Source organism: Gossypium arboreum, chromosome 1, assembly GCF_025698485.1.
Source record: "Gossypium arboreum isolate Shixiya-1 chromosome 1, ASM2569848v2, whole genome shotgun sequence".
Taxonomy (NCBI): domain Eukaryota; kingdom Viridiplantae; phylum Streptophyta; class Magnoliopsida; order Malvales; family Malvaceae; genus Gossypium; species Gossypium arboreum.
Window position 1 is genome coordinate 107,484,890 of NC_069070.1, and position 17,155 is coordinate 107,502,044.

At 36.2% G+C, this 17,155-nt stretch overlaps 1 long non-coding RNA gene and 1 pseudogene across 1 annotated transcript; both read left to right on the top strand.

Moving 5' to 3' along the window:
- The first annotated feature begins 728 nt into the window (after nt 1-728).
- On the top strand, nt 729-2,427 carry LOC108464358 (heat shock protein 90-5, chloroplastic-like; annotated as a pseudogene).
- A 2,547-nt stretch (nt 2,428-4,974) lies between these two features.
- Nucleotides 4,975-6,851, top strand: LOC128285410 (uncharacterized). The gene is made up of 2 exons (XR_008275911.1): nt 4,975-5,925; nt 6,009-6,851. It is a non-coding gene; the product is annotated as an uncharacterized LOC128285410 (long non-coding RNA).
- Nucleotides 6,852-17,155: the final 10,304 nt, after the last annotated feature.

Genomic DNA, 17,155 nt, shown 5'->3' on the forward strand with positions numbered 1-17,155 from the left:
ATATTTGTCTTACAAAATGTAACTTTTTTATAATTTTATAGAAAATAAAAATTATAATTTTTATATAAAAGTTTAAGTTTTTACATAAAATAAATTTTTATTTTTATATAACTTGATTTTTTTGAATTTTGAGTTTAAATCGAATTAAATTTTCGATTTTGAATAAGTCAAATAATTTGAGTAAATCAATTATTAATTTATGTTATTTTAAATTTATATTATTATTTAGTTTTAAAAAACTACGTGGTTTCAATTTGTTACCTCCTAATCACTTTTCTAGTTAAAATACCAGAAAATGCCATTTTTAAAAATAATAATTGAAATGGGCTAATTTTTATAAAATTGACGAAAATACCCTAATTAATATACACCCAAAACTCTAATAATAAAATCATTTTTCTTAAAACTCTAAAACACTAATTAATAAACACTTAAAAATTAAATAAAACACTAAAACTTTAATTTATTAATAAACCATAAATCCTAATTAAATAATTAAAATCTTACAAAATACGGAGAAATGCGCTGGTAGATGCATTTTTCCCGGTACGTGACCTGGACATGTTTTACTGGTCATGGGAACAAAAAGGCCCTGAAAACGCGTTTTGATAAAATTGACCTTATTTCCGTCAATTTCGTAAAAATTTACCCATTTCCGTTATTACTTTTAAAATTGGCCTTTTCTGGTATTAAACGCCACTTTTCTTTACTTCCTCCCCCACCCCGGCCCCCAACAACAAAAAAAAAACTTTCCCCAGATCAAAAATCAAAATCCCTAAATCAATTATCAAACCCCCGAGAATTTTATCTTATTAGCCTTCTCTCTATTTCTCTAGGGCTTTGCCTTGATGGCTCCAGTTCTAAGCAGAAGCTTAGCTACTCCATCTTTAGTCTCTCTCCGTTTGACAAACCCCAACAAGGCCTTCAATCTCTGAACCGCTTTTCTACCTCCAAATGCCCTCAACAAGGCCTTCTCTTGCTCTCGATTGAGGTGGAAACTTGAGTAGATAAAGAACCGGATAATGGTTCGATGTGAGGCTTCAGCTGTAGCTGAGAAAAAGGCCGAAGAGACCTCTGGGGAGAAAATTGAGTACCAAGCAGAGGTGGGTTTCTTTTGCTTTTCCTGGGTTTTGCTCTTCTGTTTCTGCTTTTGGTGGAATATTTAGGGATTTACGTGGTGGTTTTATGAGAAAATTAAGGAAAAATGATGTTTGTGTGATGTATTACCACATTTGGTAATTACAAATTATTATTGGATAAAGCTTTGGTTAGCTAAAGGTTGATGCTTGTTTATATTGAAAGTATTTATCCTATATTTTCTATTCTGAAATTAATAGTTTACAAATGGTTGCAGGTTAGTTGACTGTTGGATTTGATTGTTCACAGTCTATACAGTCATAAAGAGGTCTTTTTGAGAGAGCTTGTAAGGTGAGCATATTTTTTTCTTGCTAAAACCATGCTATTTTTTAATGAAGAATCACATTACTTTTAGTTTTGTTGGTTTTCTGTGCGGACAATTGACAGTTTTTTTTTTTGTTCTAGTAATGCAAGTGATGCTTTAGATAAGCTTAGATTCTTAAGTGTGATTGCACCCTCTCTGCTTGGAGATTCGGGCGAACTAGAGATACGCATCAAACCTGATTTAGATAATGGGACTATCACTATAACGTATTTTTTTTTTATCATCTTCTTGGAAAAATTGATATGAAGAGGACTTCATTAAAATAAATAAATTTATTTTCAGAGATACGGGGATTGGAATGACGAAAGAAGAGCTTATTGACTGTCTTGGAACAATTGCTCAAAGTAGTACTACAAATTTCTTAAGGCTCTTAAGGGAATTTCTTTTGTATTTTGTAAATAACTCTCTCCTTTTAGAAAATAAAGAAAAAAAAAAGTGTTTTGGTCACTTACTTAGCATCTCATTTTTTTGTAGGAAAATAAGGATCTAGGAGCGGACAATGGTTTGATTGGTCAATTTGGTGTTGGATTCTATTCTGCTTTTCTTGTTGCTGAGAAGGTAACATGCTGTCAGCTTAATAATAACATGCATTCCCATCTTCTGCTTCATGTATGAAGCCTTTTTGTTCAATAATTTTCAAGCTAATTGGGTTGCTTGTTTATATGTTTCTTGAACAGGTTGTTGTGTCCACAAAGCGTCCAAAATCAGACAAGCAATACGTTTGGGAAGCTGTAGCAGACAACTCCTATGTGATTAGGGAGGAAACTGATCCAGAAAATCTTCTAGTCCGTGGTACACAGATTACACTTTATTTCAGGGTACTCTATCTGTTCATTCTTTTTCCTCTTTTACACCTTATTTTAATGTATTTGCATTTGTATGTTTAAAAATATTAAAGGAAGATAATAAATAGTATTGAGATTTTAATGTAGTGTTTCGTGTTGCAAATACAATTGCCTTCGAAATTTCTGATTCTTCAAATGTACAATTCTTCTGAGTGCCAAATGTCTAAGATCCCACCAGAATTCCATCTCACTTGAAAAAATATATTCGATTTGATTCAAGAAAATTTCAAATCGAGTTAGGATTATAAAATAAGATTCGTCAACTCGATTAATTTGAAATTTTCGGGTATCATTTTATGTACTGGAAATTAAATATAGGTACCAATTTGGAAAAGAAAACATAGATACTGAAATGAACATGGAAATTAAATATAGATGCCAAAAACTATATTACCCAAAAGTACATATTAGATTTGAACGTTTTCAGTCAAGTTGTGCAATATTTATTATCCTTTTCTTTTTGTGAAAAGATAGGATTTTCAAGAAATCCTATAATTACATGACTTCAGTCCCCATCAAACCCTGCACATCAATGTAGAGTGCGTTCCAAGCCTCTAGAATAGGTGAATTAAGCTCTAAACTCCCTTCACAGATTTTGAAACAAGATCAGCCACCGTATTTTGTTGTCTCTTGATATGAGCGATTTGAACCTTCCATTGACGATGCAGTAATACTTCCGTTCAGAATGGATAGTGCTTAACTTATTTTGGAAGTCAAATAAGAAATTAAATGGAGAAAATGAAAAGCCCTTTATGGTTACATGAATTTAAATAGAGAATATTTATGAAGAAAATAATTCAAATTTGAATTCCTAAGAAACTATCCAATACTAATGGTTGAACCCCGTATAGGAGAAAATCAGAAACCCCCCGTTAGGATAGTCTTCTCTATAATGAAACGTTGCTTGACTTGGTTCCACCCCGTATGCTTGACTTGGTTCCACCCCGTATAAAATCTGGCAGAAAGCCTCCCCTACTGAATACGCTACTATTGTTAAGATTGTGACATGAAAATAGGGGCGTTTTACTGAAAAATACCCTTTTTTAAGGTTAATTACGAAAATGGACTGATTTTTTGGTTCTTTACCGGACTAGGCCATTTTTCTCAAAAACGCGTCTACGTCAACGCGCTTTCAGAGTACGTGTCAGCAAAACGCTTCCCTAGGGGAGCGCTTTTGTCCACGTCAACAGAAAACACTTCCTAGAGGGCGGGCTTTGTTGACGTGGACAAAAACGCTCCCCCAGGGAAGTGTTTTGCTCGTTTTTACGTTAGGATTTTTAAGGTTAGGGTTTTTTATAATTTAGGGTTAGGGTTTTTTATGTTTTAGGGTTTTAGGGTTTATAAAAAAAATTAATTGATTTGGGGTTTAAATTAACTAGTAATTTTAAATACTAAATACTAAATTAGAGTTTAATGGTTTAGGGTTAATTGATTAAATTAGGGTTAATTGATACATAATCGTTTAAACATACTATTTTAATATTTTATTTCTTATAATATTTATGTAAAAACCCTTAAATAACTCTTACCGTGTAAACAACAACTTGGTAATTCAATTACTTGACGTTTAGGTTTTTTTTTTTTCCCTTATCAATGGCTTAGATCATTTTATTTTTGATCCTCCAGCTAAGTTTCTTTTACCTTGTAACAAGCTCATTTCTAATTTTTTTAATTATTAATTTCCAATATACATACACGAAAAAGAAATTCTCAAAGATAATATGATTGCAACTTACATACATACTAGGGTTATGCTAAGTTTAGGGTTTCGAGAAAAAAATAATTGAATTAAGGTTTAGGGTTTTAAGGTTAATTCATTAAATTAAATATTAATTTTAAATACTAAATACTAAACTAGAATTTAGTGTATTAGGGATTAGGGTTTAGTGTTTTTAAATAAATTTGTGTTTAGGGTATTAGAAAAAAACATATAAGCAATATAATTTTTTTCTTAGGGTTTAAGGTTTAGGGTTTCTGTAAGAATAATTTTGAGTAGACATTTCTGAACAAATAATGTTGAAAACGCTTTAAGTAGGATGCAGTGTCAGAAAATTTTTGGAAAAAACTCACGTGGACGCTCTTTTGCTACAGTGTTTGTAGAAAAATAAATCTGAGTAGACGTTTCTGAATAGATAGTGTCGAAAACGCTTCAAGCAGGATGCACTGTCAGCAAAAGTTCTGAAAAAAGCTTCCACGTGGACGCTCTTTTGCTACAGTAGTTCGCAGGAAAATGAGCCTGAGTAGACATTTCTGAACAAATAGTGTTGAAAACGCTTCAAGTAGGATGCACTGTCGGAAAAAAATTCTGAAAAAAGATCCCACGTGGACGCTCTTTTGCTACAGTAGATCGCAGAAAAATGAGCCTACAAATGAGCCAAATTTTATTCTCAGGTTGCATAACTTACAGCAAAAAAAAAAAAATTAAAGAGGCTAAGAAGAAAAGAAATTGAAGATGAGTGAATGTATTAATACTGTTATTTACTATGATAGTGAGGTCAGTAACACCGAAAACAGTGTTTTTTTTTATTGGAGAACACAACTAGATTGGTTTTTAACCAGAACATAGATTTGACAGAACTTCGTAAAAGAATTAGGCGTAAAATTTTCGGAACGATGCCAATGAAAGTTTTGTCTATTAAGTATCGATTTTGTGTATCAGTTGATCCTGTGACATATGACTCATTCGACATCAAAGGCGTTCGTAGCTTGGAGGCAATGGTGCAGACTCATCTCGCTAGTGGATCACCCTATGTTGAGTTATATATACAATTTTCATCGCCAAATGATGCATTTGCAGCTTCAACATTTACTGCCGGTCGAGAGGAATACACGACCCCTGCTCGACATTCCGTTAGTGGATGGCAAAACACAGAAGCGCCTGTGTTTAGTAGCAGTATGGAATACCCAACCCTTGCACGACACTCCGTTAGTGGATGGGATATGCACCTCAGTGGTCGATGTTTGATGCTGGAAATATGTACTGAGGAATGACATCAACTTCTAGTGGTTGACAATCCACATCTGATTGGAGATATTGTGAAACGTCCACAATAAGGGATGATGTACTCCCTACGACGTCCACCGGCGAGGGGACCTCTTTCGTTGCAGATGATGGTGGGTCAGATGATGAGTCTGATGTGGATCCACCTCGAGAGCCTAGGCCTAATGGTGCAGAAGTTGCATTATTTTCTGAACCGAAGCCTGTTCCAACCGTACCTGAAGATGTTGAAGGGGGTTTAGATGAAGAAGAAGAAGATTCACGATTCAGGGTGTACTCACCTTCAGCCTACATGCATGTTGATCTATCTCAAGATGATACGTTGGAGTTTCCAGATCTACCACACAGAAGGCGTGATCGTACAAGTTCCTCAATGAATTCGAGTGAATTGGAAGTTGGTAAAGAGTTTTCCAATAAAGATAGTTTTCTTGGTGTAGTAAAACAATATAGCATCATGAACGGGGTTAACTACAAAGTGGTTAAATCTAAATCCGATAAGTTTAAGGCCAAGTGTGCAGTGCAAGATGGAACATGTTCATGGAAAATCATGGCCTCGTTGAGGAAAAAGACAGGCTTGTGAGAGATAAAAAAGTACAAAGGTCCATATACATGTGTTGCCGGTACAGTATCACTAAACTTCTAGGGTTTTTGAATAATATTGTTATTACGTAATGTTGCATTATTTAATGTACTTCATTGACAGGTGTTTCACAAGATCATCCCAAGATGGATTCAGATATGTTAGCTACCTTAATACCACCGACGGTGAAGGCGGATCCCAGAACTTTAGTGTCGGTCTTAATTGCCAATATTCATGGCCAGTTGAGGTACATACCCTCTTATCGCAAGGCTTGGATAGCTAAGCAGAAGGTGTTGGAAAAGATGCATGGTGGGTGGGACGCTTCATATAATGAAGTGTGGCAGTGGTGCCAGGTGCTGGAGAGATATGTCCTAGGTTACGTAACAGACCTTGAAACAGAACCTACGTACTACAACGACCGATTGCTCCATGGATGCCAAGTATTTAAGCGCCTGTTCTGGAGCTTTAAGCAATGCCGAGACGCATTTCTATATTGCAAGCCATTGGTACAAATTGACGGTACCTTTATGTACGGTAGATATACTCATCAGCTATTGTTAGCTGTGACACAGGATGGCAGTGGGAGAATCCTTCCAATTGCGTTTGCAATAACACCGGGGGAGTCACCTGATGACTGAGATTTCTTTCTTTCTAGGTTAAAGAGGCATGTCTGCCCCTAACCTAATATCTGCATCATATCGGATTAGGGCACAGGAATATTATTCGCAATTGAGCGACAGGGAAGCCTGTGGCATCGCACACACCATCGGTATTGCCTAAGGCATGTTGCGTCCAACTATTATGGGTAATATCGATCTATAAGTGAACAACGGCAAATGACCAACATGGGTATTTAATCTCTACTAATATAATTTCTTTTTATTCTGAGTGGAAAAGTGATATGTAATTTTTGCTATCATCTTATATTGGCAGGGTATTAGATAAATAAGGATCGTTTTCATGAAATATTGGCAGTTTTGCGTTCAGTTAACGAAGAAGACACAAACTACCTCTGTAACATACCTTTCAAACAGTAGACACAAGTATACGACGGTGGCCTACGATATGGTCAAATGACCTCGAACTTGGCTGAATGCATAAATTCTGTTTTAAAAGGAACACGTCATTTACCGATAACATCGGTTCTGCGAGAGATATTTTCTTTTAGCGGGACTATTTCCAAAGCGAACAACAACTTATCAAGGCCAAATGTAGGGAGGCCATATATGGTGCGTAAAAGTATTGCAAGAAATTAATAAAACGAAGGCGCGGGCGAACATCATGCACACAGTCTGTCACGATCGAGACAACTTATGGTTTCGTGTGACGGAGTTTGATAGACTGCATGAAGGTATTATTGGCGGGCAATATCGTGTACACTTGAGAAATAAGACTTGCGATTGTGAGAGGTTTGATGCACTTCGTTATCCATGCGCTCATGTAGTTACAGCTTGTCAAAATCTCCGTCTAGATTCCATGAGCTATGTCGATGAAGTGTACAAACTAGAAACCATATACAAGTATGGAGACACGTGTTCCCACCTGTCCCAGATGAACGTAATTGGTCACTCAGACGCTTGTTCGTTTAAGTCGTTACAGATAGAGAATTGCGTCGCAAACCAAAGGGTCGACCTTGCTCGACTAGAATACGTACCAATATGGATATCCGAGAAACAACCAATCAACAGAAGTTGCGCGGATGGTGTAAGAACCCAGGCCATACAAGTAGATCATGTTCAAGTTGAAATAGTTGATAGTTGTCGTAAAAAACTATGTTGTATTATTTATATTTTATTAAATGAAACGATGTTGTATTACAATTGTTTTATTCAAAAGAAATTTTATTTTATTAAATTAAAAAATATAAAAAGGTTTGTACAAATATATTAAAAAAATCAATATCCGTGGCGGTCAGAATCAATGCCACATGGGGGTCGTTGACGGGTCCGTGTTAGATTCCTCCTTTGACCGGCTTTCGGCGGGGGTTATGGTTCCTCCGGCAAGGGATCTGGTTGTGGGTGTTGGGAGGGTGACCCACCTTGATAGAATAATGACTGTGGCGGTGTTTGCATCACAAATGGAAAAGGTGTTTGAATCCCGTAAGGCGATGGAGATTGGTAGAAAGAAGAGCTCCCCAATGGCACCTTATGCGATCCTTCATTCGACGACGGCCTATAGATCGACAGTTGACTCGGAGTAATCGGGAACAGAGATGAACCGAGCCATACATTCCAACCTGTCATAGGACTAGAAAAAGGAAACATATAAGGGTTAGGATACATATAAGGGCTAGGATACGCATCTCGCGTAATCTGAAAAGGCTGTTATATGGGTGTCGTCAGTTGAACTGTTGGGCCTGGTGATTGTGTGGGCGTTGTTGATGGGCCTGTGTCGTCGTCCCTTCTTCTTGGATTTAAAGGCCCTCGTCGTTCCCTTTGGGCACGAATTTTCCGTTGCCTCTTCTCTTCCGATAATAAATATGGCTTGCTATGGATCCTAAACCATGGCATGTATTCCGGTACGCACGCTAACTCTGAAACGATGATCGGTTCCCGAGTTGGTATATAATCATACCGATTTTCCCATATTTCAATATAGTGTGACCAGAATATCAGCCAATCCGTATGTAGTTACTGTAAGTCGACTTTGTGCTCATTATCAAACACCTCAGGTGCCACGGGAATCGGTTGTCTGAATCCAAATTGCCTCAATACTCTATCTGACTGGTGCATCTCCACGGTAGCATAGTTCACCAATGCGACCTTCACATGCCAAGCGTTTGGATTTTGAAAGAATTCATCCGGAATTACTGCCCGAATTGCCAGATCCTCGTATGGTGTCTATTGACACTATATAAACATGATAAAAATATTATTTATATACATAATACATAATACATAATACATAATACATAATACTAAATACTAAATATTAAATATGGCTTACCTTGGATCCTAAACCATGACATGTATTCCGGTACGCACGTTAACTCTGGAACAATGATCGGTTCTCGAGTTGAGATATAATCATACCGATTTTTCCACATTTTGATATAGTGTGACCAGAATCTCGGCCAATCCGTATGCAGTTGCCGTAAGTCGACTTTGTGCTCATCATCAAACACCTCAGGTGCCACGGGAATTGGTTGTCTGAATTCAAATTGCCTCAATACTCTATCTGACTGGTGCATCTCCACGGTAGCATAGTTCACCAATGCAACCTTCACATGCCAAGCGTTTAGATTTTGAAAGAATTCATCTGGAATTACTGCCCGAATTGCCGGATCCTCGTATGGTGTCCATTGAAACTATATGAACATGATAAAAATATTATTTATATACATAATACATAATACATAATACATAATACATTATACATAATACATAATACATAATACTAAATACTAAATACGAAACGACTATGTTATTATATATATATTTTATTTAATACTTGTGTTTCCGATCTTTGGTCTAATACAAGCCGTATATCTTCGAGAGAGGTAAGTATTCCGACATAACTCGCCGAATGGTTCCACCTAATTAAATAATTTTTTAGCATACAATTTTATTCTAAATCTACGTAATAATTTGTAAAATCTAATATAAAATTTACCTCTTTATGAGTGGAAATGTATATGGGTGGTCTAATCGAGGACGTAAAAATGGAAGCGAAACTGTGCCCATGATTGCAGTAGTGATAGGCAACCTCCTATTTTGGCTTTGTTCGGTCACGTCGCCCCGCACATTTTCTTGTACAATGTTGCCAACACGACAGACCCCCAACTCAATTCGCCGGCTGCTCTAAAATCTATGAGTTTCAACAGCCATCTCAAATGTACGAGGTTTCGTGACAAGTCTGGCATCAGATAACCTCCAATCATTTCGAGTATGTATGCACGAGCATATCGTATTTTTTCGAGTTCAGTCGAATCATTATTCGGCTCCGGGAATGTGTCTCGTAACCAGCCTATCTCGATCTGACCTCCGTTAATATTATTCGGTATAGCACCCAAAAGCTCGTAGTACATGGTTCCCCAATTAGTAGATGATGCAGACCTGGTGACTGCGTACCCATCCACCGGTAATCCCAATTGCAAATGCACGTCTTCCAGAGTGATAGTACACTCTCCGCATGGAAGATGAAAAGTGTGCGTCTCGGGTCTCCACCTCTCTACCAACGCACTGATTAGTTTTGGGTCCAACTTGCACCCCTGGCCTATCGTGGTCACGTGCCAAAATCCCGCTTCCCGCAAGTAATTCTCGATCAACAGTGATGGAGGACCAGACATATTACGGATGTAGCATTGCAACACCCGATCTACAGACTATTATAAAAATTTATAAAACAAATATTAATTAAAATTGCATAAATTAATTAATGCAAATATCATAAATGAAAAAAAATCAAGCAAGATTGAAATTTTAATTAAATTGCATAAATGAAAAAATATCAAATAGTATTGCAAATTTAATTAAATTTGCAAAAATTAAGAAAATATTGAATAGTATTCAAAATTTAAAATTATTACTTACCATTGTCATTTGCTCAATAGAGATGTGCTTATTATCTAGACGGATTAATTTTTCGGCCATTGCTAACACGATCAGATTTTTTTATTTAAAAAAATTAAATTCAAAAAAATTTTAAACAAATAAAATTGATAGAATTTTGATAGAATTTTGAGAAAATTTCAATGAAATTTGATAGATTTTTGAAGGGAATATTGAAAGAATGTTGAGAATTATGAGAGATTGTGTGAAAAATAAATGAAAGTAAAGGAATTTTGAGAGAATAATAGAAATTGTGAGAGATTTGTGTGAAAAAATGATTTGGGGGGGCCTTTTATAGTTTTTTTTTTGGACCGTTGGAAGCCAACGGTCAAATTTTTGACCGTTGCAGGGTAAAACGCTACCTTGGGGGAGCATTTTTGTCTAGTCAGCAAAGCGCGTCCTCCAAGAAGCGTTTTTTGCTGACGTGGACAAAAGCGCTCCTTTAGGGAAGCGTTTTGCTGACACGTACTCTGAAAGTGCGCTGACGTGGACACGTTTTCGGAGAAAATGGCCTAGTCCGGTAAATAACCAAAAAATCGGCCCATTTTCGTAATTAACTTTAAAAAAGGATATTTTTAGGTAAAACGCCTTGAAATAGTTTATGAAACAGACTAAAATAACCACACCCTAGTGTGCAAATTTCGGTAAAATCGAATTAATTTGATTAATCAAATTAATTCAGTCGGGGATCAGTTAATAATTTTTTGAAAGTTTGGTTAAAGGTCAATTCGGTTCGAAATTAGTCAGTTAACCGAATTAACCGAATTTAATAAATAATATTATAATATATAAGTATTCTGTCGGTTCGATTAATTTTTTGGAAATATAAATTAATCGGTCGATTAATTTTTGATATATTTTATATTTGTTTTAACTAAAAATAAAAAATATATAAATTTCGATTAATTTGATTAACTGACTGAATTAACGAAAAAAGCAGCCATTGCATGCTTAATTGATTTACTATATTTGATGCTTAATTGCTTATGTAATATTTAATACCCAAAAATCATATTGTCAAAAAAAATGGATGGAAATGCTGGCTCCAATACTAAAGGTTGAAACGTATAGGAGATAATCAGAAATCTCCCTTTAAATAAGCTATTATTAGGATTGTGACATGAAAATAGTCTACAAAGCCGACAAAATTGACCACACCCTAGTACCTACCACTCTTTTTTCCCCCGTGTCTTTTGCATTATTTCTTTTCTTGCTCATTAATGAATTTCATAATCATGCAACAACTAAATTATTTTAAAACGAACCTGCATAAAGAAAAAAACAATAAGTGACTAATTTTTGCTTTTGGGTATTGAGTAGTAATTTTGTTGTACATGTTTTTGGCGTAAAAAAAATTATTTCCTATATTACATCTTGTTTTTTTGTGGTGAATTTATATATCGACTTACAATTGAGATATCTGAAAATAGGTTGTCGAAATTATTTTTATTTTTTGAAAAATGGTGTCGACTTTTTATTTTAAAGATGAAAACAGAAGTCGCCACCAATCTTTTTTTTATTTAGGTGTGCTCGGGTCACCTCTTAATTGATCATTTTAATAAAACGTTTTGATTTACTAAAATAACAATTTTTGGACTACAAAATTCGAGAAAACAGGTTCGGGAGTTGGTTACGTGCGAGGAAGGATTGACACCCTCTTAACGCTCAAAATTAGTACCTAATTGATTAATTATATCTGAACATCAAAATTTAAAAACCCAAAAAGAATTTAAAATACGATCCTTGTAACACCCCTTAACCGAACTCGAAACTGGGACTAGGTACGAGTGTTACCGGACATGTACTCAAACATTTTCGAGAAATACGAGTTATAAAATTTCATTCCAATATAAATCCAATAAAATTACATCTTAATGTCCCTATATTGGGCCTACGAGGCCCTAAACATACATTGAGAATGATCCAGGACTAAATCGAGAACTTAGGAAAATTTTGAGAAAATTTCTAGGTTAATATCTCACACGCCCGTGTAGAGACAATGCACACGCACGTGTCCCTACCCCATGTGGAATTAATTGTATTTATTTTCTATTTCGAACCTACAGGGGTTTTCACACGGCCAAGCACACGCTCGTGTCCCTGGCCCGTGTCCTTCACACGGCCTAGACATGCCTATATGGTGGCCCGTGTCCAAAAACTCGAGCATTTTGTTTATGACATCAGCATGCATTTAGGGGCACACGGCCAAGACACACGCCCGTCTGCTAGGCCGTGCTTTCCACACGGTTGAGACACACGACCGTGTCTCTACCCGTGTGTTTACTACCATGCATTCTGACTTCAAAATTTTAGGTGCAGGGGACACATGGCCATACCACACGCCCATGAGGCGATCGGTATGTCACACACGGCCTAGACACACGCCCGTATGTCTACCCGTGTGGACCTTGTTAGGCTATTTTCCAAGCCTTTAGTCACCCCCTATCATCCACACTCACCTATAGATTTCCATAATACATAACAAGGCCTGATTATACACTTAAATGACCTCGATAAACCTCATTGCATGTAAACCTCATTTCATCGGTTTTACACATGCTAGGTTATTCCCTTTGTATTAAGGTTTCTGTACCTTATAACACTTTTAAGATTGGCTCATTATTATAACTCATTGCCAATTATGGCCAAGTCATCCCATGTAATTTGGTCACATTACTTAAGCCTAAATGTAATATGCCACATTTAAATACCACAAGAACATTTAGACATAAACATGCACAAATTTATAGGTCATAACCTACATCAAAATGAGCCAATTCCCATGGCCATATACAAGTGAATATGTATACCTTTACATGCCTTCATTTTGGAAAATCAAGTGACACATATAACAAAATAAACAAAAGCCCTATACATGCCATTGAACAAAATAAAAGTGTCTATATACCAAAGCTAGACTAGTTGATAGTGTGTTGACTCTCCAACAGTCTTCCAATCTTTACAAGTCCTCGAGCTCTATAAAACAGGGAAAAGAGAGGGGTAAGCATTTATGTGCTTAGTAAGCCCGAATAACTGGAAAGTAAACTTATCGATTAATTAGCATACAACCATATTAGGCAATAAAACCAACAATCATGGAATAGTTTCCCTATCACATGCACCCAATCAACAAGTTAGTCACATAACAATGCACCATGTAATTTGTCTTAGATGAGTTCATCATTCAATATTTTCATTTATATATCTCGTAATAATCCAGTTGAGTTTCTCAGAAATCTCGATGGATTTTCCATTTACCGTCAAGTCATAAGAGCGATCATTTCATGTATGCACTCCCGCGAACTTCACATCTTACGGCAGAATTACCAGTCCAGGCTAAATCCCTTATAGCGGAAAACACCCTTAATGAGCTCAGATCTGAATTACTAGTCCAGCTAAATTCAGACCCTAATCGGATTACCCGTCCGGACTAAATCCATAATGCACACATATTCTTCGGAAGGCTCGATCACTCAAGAAACACTAGTTTGGGCTAGATTCCTTTCTATATTTGAGATCAACAGATTACTCGTCCGGGCTAAATCTTTTTCTACAACACATGCAGGATCTCAAGTAACATGTAAATCATGGGTCATCTATCGAACTTTCTTTTTTAACCTCAACCGAGACATTTATCAACATGTCATTATTAAGGATACATTTCATGAATTTTCATGCCATCATCAAATATAATTATCATACATTCATAAAACATACAATTAGGCATATTATGAGTTTACTTTAAGTTATTCAAACTTACCTAGTATTCGTCTCGATTTTGCATTTTGGTTATTCCGAAACTTTTCATTTTCCTCGATCGACCTCCAAAATTTGTTATTTGGGGTCTATAACAATAAAAATGAATCATTAACACCTCAAATTATACTTTTTGATTCTAAATTTCATCCCAGACAAAATGATCGTTTTGCCCCTAACCTTTCACATTTTACGATTTAGTCCCTAGGCTCGTATAATGAAATGCATGCAATTTCTACCTTACCCAAGCGTAGCCGAATGTTCTTTCCTCTTATGGTAGCCGAAATTTTTCCATTATTTCTCATCTTTCTAACCATTTTTAAAACTTTTACAAAATGGTCCCTAAAGCCATTTCCATGAAAAATCACTTAGTAGTGTTAAAAGAAAAATCACTTAGTAAAAGTTGTTTACCATCTTTTAAACTTTCATATTCCTTCATAAACCATCAAGCATGGGTAAATTTATAAACATGAACCCTAGCATGAAATATGGGTAGAAATAGAGAGAGTAAGTTACCGGAATTTCAAAAATACGAACACTAAAAACAGGGCTTGGGAGCACTTACTATTGAGCTTGAAAATGTTGAAAACCCTAGCTATGGAGAGCTTGTGAATTTTGGCTGGATGAGGGAGAAGAATGACTGATTTTTGGCTTATTTTTCCCATTTTATTTAATTAATTAGCCAAATGACCAAAATGCCCTCAAGCCCTTTCTTTAAAATTTCATCCATAAATGCCCATTTTTGTCCAAAAACTTAAAAATTGGGCAAATTGCTCTTTAAGAGCTGATAATTAATAATCTAAAACAATTTCATACAAATTGCTTCTAGAATCCAAGTTTTGCAATTTATTCAATTTGGTCCTTAATTTCCAATTGGACACCTTACTCATAGAATTTCTTCATGAAACTTTAACACATGCATATTCTCATATTCTAGATCTCATAATAATCATAAAAAAAATATTTCAATGCCGAATTTATGGTCCTGAAACCACTGTTCCGACTAGGCCCTATTTCAGGATGTTACATTTCTCCCCCTTTAGGGACTTTCGTCCTTGAAAGTCTTACCAGTAAACAGGTGCGAATATTGATTTCTCATGGTTTCTTTCGGCTCCCATTTAGCCTCTTCTACACCATGTCGATGCCATAAAACTTTTACCAAAGCCATATCTTTATTTTTTAGCTGTTTAATCTCACGAGCTAAAATCTTGATCGTTTCTTCATCATAAGTCATGCCCGATCTTATTTCAATCTCATTCGGTGAAATCACATAAGAGGGGTCTGATCAATATCGCCTTAACATAGATACATGAAACACGTCGTAAATCTTTTCCAATTTGGGAGGCAATGGCAAGCGATAGGCTAATGGTCCAATTCTTTCAGTGATCTCGTATGGTCCGATAAATCATGGACTTAGTTTGCCTTTCCGACCAAATCTCAACACATTTTTCCATGGAGATATTTTCAAGAATACTTTATCTCCAACTTGGAACTCAATCTCTTTTCTTTTCAGATCAGTATATGACTTTTACCTATCCGATGCCGCTTTTAAACAGTCACATATCACTTTAACCTTTTCTTCAGTTTCCTTGATTAGATCAACCCCGTGAATCTAATTCTCCTTAAGTTCTGTCCAATAGAATGGAGTCCGGCACTTTCTGTCATACAAGGCCTCATAAGACACCATCTTCAAACTCGTTTAAAAACTGTTGTTGTAGGCGATTTCTATCAATGGTAGGTATTTTTCTCAGCCACCCTGAAATTCGAGAATGTAACATTGCAACTTATCCTCAAGGATCTAAATCATCCGCTTAGACTGACCATCGGTCTGACAGTGAAAAGTCATACTAAAGCTCAACTTTGTACCCAAGGCTTCTTGTAGCTTTTTTCAGAATCTCGAAGTGAATCTCGGATCTTTGTCTGAAATAATCAATAGCAGTACCCCGTGTGATCTTACAATCTCAGATACATACAAGTCGGCCAACTTATCAAGAGAGTTGTCTGTTCTTACCGGAATAAAATGAGCCAACTTTGTCAACTTATCCACCACAACCCATATGACATCTTTCTATTTCGGGGTCAATGGTAATCTTATTACGAAGTCCATAGTAACTCTATCACACTTCTATTCGAGGACCATCACAGGTTGTAGCAAAATTGAAGGTACTTGATGTTCAGCTTTGACTTGCTGACATATCAAGCATTTCGATACAAATTTGGAGACGTCTCTTTTCATGCCATTCCACCAGTACATTTTCTTCAAATCATTGTACATCTTGGTACTTCCAGGATGAATAGACAAACTGCTATCATGTGCCTCTTGCAAGATTTTCCAAATAATATCATCATCTTTGGGTACACGAACCCTATCTTTGAACATCAACATCCATTAGGACCAATCTGAAAATCTGATTTGATGCCCAACTCACACTGAGTTCTTTTAGCTTGCAGGTCACTATCATTAGTCTGAACATCATGAATTTCTTGAAGAAATGTCGGCCTAGCCCTTAACTCTTCCAGGACTGAACCATCATCAAGCAATGCCAATCGAGCGTCCATGGCCCTCAATGTAAATAAAGATTTTCTGCTTAATGCGTCAACGACCACATTCGCCTTTCTCGGATGGTAACCAATGATCAACTCGTAATCTTTAATTAATTCTAACCATCTCCGATGTCTCAGATTCAATTCTTTTTGAGTCATCAAATACTTTAGACTCTTGTGGTCTGTGAATATACGACACGTCTCGCCATATAAATAGCGCCTCTAAATTTTCAAGGTAAAAATAATGGCGACAAGCTTTAAGTCGCGCGTCGGATAATTCTTCTCATGTGGCTTCAACTGCCGTGAAGCATAGGCTATCACATTGCCATCTTGCATAAGTATACAACCCAATCCATTTAAGGATGCATCACTGTAGACCACAAATTCTTTTCCCAGCTTGGGCAATACTAGAACAAGAGC